The sequence below is a fragment of the Gnatocerus cornutus genome, chromosome 5 (assembly GCF_029298725.1).
Source record: "Gnatocerus cornutus isolate USDA-ARS CGAHR chromosome 5, icGnaCorn1.1, whole genome shotgun sequence".
NCBI lineage: Eukaryota > Metazoa > Arthropoda > Insecta > Coleoptera > Tenebrionidae > Gnatocerus > Gnatocerus cornutus.
In genome coordinates this window covers 4,810,814-4,815,181 of record NC_142237.1, presented here as the reverse complement: position 1 = coordinate 4,815,181, position 4,368 = coordinate 4,810,814, and positions in this window count along the sequence as shown.

Here is a 4,368-nt window from a genome sequence, read left to right as displayed (position 1 = left end):
TCTTAACTGCTTGTATTCACATTTTCTTCTAAAACTAAGTATCAAACATTGGAAAAAACATTTAATTTAAAAGTTAAATGACTTGAAAATTTGATAATTTAGGGGTAGTTTTACGAATAGATGTTTATGTCCGATTTTTGTGAATTTTTAAACTTAGAATTAGAAAAGAACACTTTCAAAAACACTTTCCCGCTAAGTTTAAATCGATATCATTAAAATTGGTCGAGTTATGAGAGAGATAAACTAAAAATTTTTCAATCGAAGCTCTGAACTTTGCAGATAATTTACGACTAGGCTGATTTATAAGCGTACCCTCATTTGCGGTTTCTTGACCAGCTTTGGAAGTTGTAAATCAAGGGATTTCTTCTAAAATTTTTACCTGCCTGTTTCGCACAGAGGATAATAAAATGGTTACAATTAGAAGAGGGTTATTAAAAGTGCTAATAAGTACAAGCACAACGAAGTTTCATAATGCTTGATGTATGAAATTATAGAAACAACTATGTAGTATGAACATTCATTCAATTTATAGTCATGTTTGACCGGCCGGTTCAAATTTTACTGGCTACTTCCATTTATGCAATGCTTTCTCTCAGTTCCTTTTACATCACATCATTATTACCACATTGTCTGCATAAGCTACAATATAAAAAGTGCTAATAGCATATTCTAATTAGGGCGTTACTGCATACAGGTCGAATCGTTGGAGATTGCCAAAGACAGTGCTTGAAGTCCGAGACCGTTTCTGAGTGTTGCACCTTCTTAACTTACTGAAAACTAACAGCGGTACCTTATAAAACAGACACTTTGATCTAGTGACCTTATTCCCGATGTGACAGCTCAGCTCGAATTCTGACCAGCCACGAGTCTTGGCACTCGCCTTAAAACACTTACGACGTTAAAAGCACTCCGCTGACTCACTTGTTATCCGTCTAGTAGGTCTAGTTTACAAAAAAAAAGTAAAAACGAAGCCTACATTTCCAAAGGCTACAAAATGATCACCAGCTTTGAAATCAAGGGCAGTTTAGGACATCGCTGACATTTGTTCCAAACTGTCATTTTTGACGTTTGAAGTTATAGTCCGATTATGATTAATTTAAACCTACAAAACCCAGTTCTATTATGGTTTGCTATTCCAATCTTTTGGAAATTACTGCCATGCGTTGACACAGAAACTATTAAAATGTGTTACGCGCCTTTTCCGGAAAGAAACTACACACGTAACTTTTAAACTCTGTATTGTCAAAACTAATAGATTCCAAAAACAAAAGTCTTCTCTCTCAACAAAATTGGGCTCCTGGCAACGTTGTTTGGTGCCATCTCGATGCGTACACTCCTCGCGTTACAAATGTGTAAAAACTCAACTTGTCAAAAAATAAGATTAACAGAAGTAAATTAACAAAATGTTTCAAATGCATCCTCGAAAAGTGGACAAATATTTCTTGATTTTGTTGTCGAAAATAATTTAACTCAACCAATCTTTGATTCTACAAGACATAGAGCTGGTGAACGATCATCGTTACTAACAACTTAGTGCTAACAACTGACTCAAACTTGCTTAATTCAATTGAAATTTCAAATTCTGTAGGAATATCAAATCACTCAGTCATCAAATTGGACGTTCAAATGCTTCTTTACTCGGCCAGTAAATTTAAAGAATTTAACTATACAAAAATCAATTATGATAAAGTCAACAAAGAAATTCAGAATTATGATTGGAACGTCTTAAACGGCCTCTCAGTTCAAAATCAATGGACTCAGTTTTCATTAATTATACATTCATTTATGAATTTACACTCAAAAATTTGTTTAAAAAAAATTAATGTAAAAAAACCATGGATAAACGCTGATTTAATAAAAAAAAATAATTACAAAAGAAAACTTTAGAAAAATGCAAAAGCCAATTACGAACATTCGTTGCTAGACAGACAAAAAGCGTTCTATTCATATGTTAGAAAACACATTGGAAGTAAGGTTTCAATTCCTCTTGTGCGAAAGCCAGACGAAACATTTCTTCAAACTTTAATGAAACTGCTGACATTTTGCTAAAACATATAACTCACAAACCTTTAATAATCACATAAATTCCTTACCTTTATGGAAAGTTACATATTTGTCACAAGTTGATTTTACTGCAAAAATTGTAAAGCCATATCTAAACGAACTTTCTGAAGACACTGCGCCCGGTCCAGATCAAAATATTTCAGCAAAACTCTTGAAACACTGCGCTTCATCGTTGTCTAAGCCACTGTCTGCTATAATGACATCATCAATGGTCGAAGGTATTCAGCCCGATCAATGGCTTAAAGCGACAAATTTATTGGTTTCAACAATCATTTGGTCCAAAATAATTGATAGTAGTCAACCAATTGACATAATTTACCTAGATTTTAGCAAAGCTTTCGACAAGGTGCCGCACAAATTATTAATACAAAAAATGTATAGCTATGGTGTCGATGGTTAAATCGAAAATTCTGTGTTAAAGTTGGAAAAAGTTTTTCTACTTACAAATCTGTCTTGAGTGGTGTTCCGCAGGGTTCCGTTTTAGGACCAATTTTGTTTATATTTTACACTACGGACTTACTCGTTGAGCTTGATAAATGTTATTCGGCTTATGCAGATGACATTAACTTATTTGCAAATCCATTGGAAACTAAATTGCAAAATAAATTATCTCTTCTTGAAAACTGGTGTCAAATTTGGAAAATACCATTAAATTTATGAAAATGCTGTGTTCTACATTGTGGCAATGTTCTCTAATAATAATAACAATAATAATAAGTGCAGAAAATTAAAGACATCATTACTAAATCGTTTTAAGAAAGTTATTATTTTTAATGGCCAAAACGACTAATTTTCTTAAACGGAAACAAGAATTTTTATATTTGACGTGATAGTAAACATTTTGAATAAATTTATTCTTTAAAAAGGTGGCTAAAATTGCATTTTTCACGATAAAATAGTTTCACTAACGCCTCACATATGCAATAATTTTTGTTTTAAATTATATTAAAATCGGTTTACATATCAAAAATAGTCTCAGGTGGGCCACCACGTACCGCGCTCAAAAAAATCTAAGACAGTGAAATTTTAGTTGATTAATCTTGGTTTCATGCCGTGTGGTAATTTTTTTAGTAATCTATGAGAATTTATTTGTCAAATGACAAGTCTGAAACTTAACCAAGCTAATTAAAATACAAGCAGAAGCCTTTTATTTAGTATGGAAGTAAAAACATCTAAACACATTTTCTCGCAAAAGTGAAAAAGAGACCGGATAATTTGCCGTTCTTCTAAAATAATTCATTCCTAAATTCCTCAGGAGCCTCTGCCGTATGTGCTATGTTTTTTCTCGCAAGATTTATTGGTCCTATATCACAAATAACTCTCTCTAATTCTTTTTCTGCATAAAAACAACCACTTTTCCAGGACGTGAGAGCGTAAATCCCTTCTTTAGAAATGTAAAAAAATAACTAAAAGAGTGCGGATCGTCTTGTCCACTTAAACATTCTGAAAACTCATCTTAGTCGAATGTTGAACAATTCCCTCCAACTGTGCCTAAAGGGTTTTCGCCGATCGTTGGCTAGAATGTCGTCTTATGGCATAGGCACGTTTTCGGCTAAATTAATATTTTATGTAGATACCGACGACCCCTTGGAGGTTAAACTAGATTTAAATGCATTTAGTTTACTTAAGATTTTGGTGTTTCACCAATTTTTCTCCCATTTCAACAATTTTAATTTAAAGGCACAATTTTCACATGTTTATTCCAATCGTATAAATTTACTAATTTCTTTTTTTTCATTTTCCCAATCCTTACTTCTGGGGAAATGAATAGTTTCAATCAAATCCGAGGAATTGTAATTATCAACTCCACGGCTCTATTACTTCTATGCCTCCTTGGGTTACAAGCTTACAAATCGGACAAAGGTACAAGTATTCGCCCAAGTTACGTAATTCCTCAAGTATCAAATGTCAAATCTCAACCGCTTCCTTCCAAACGGCTCTCTCGGATAGTGTCAATTTTATCTACTATTAATTTCTAAGATTAAAACTTTTATCATTATTTTAACATTCGTACGTTTTCTAATTTTGAAATAAATATTTTTCCCAGCAAAACCCAACACCAAGTTTAAAAAACGAAAATGTAAAGACAATTTATAACAAATCAAAAATAATAAACACTAAATTTGGAGAAATGAAACCTAGCATAGTGAAAATACAAGAAGAATGTATAGGATCCAGATGTCTAATATAAAATAATATAGCGAAATAAAAAAAATAAATAGAAATTAGGGATTCTAAAAAATATCGTATGCTAAAAACGATTTCAGATTTTTTTCCGTTTTCTGGCTTGGATTTGCACATAAG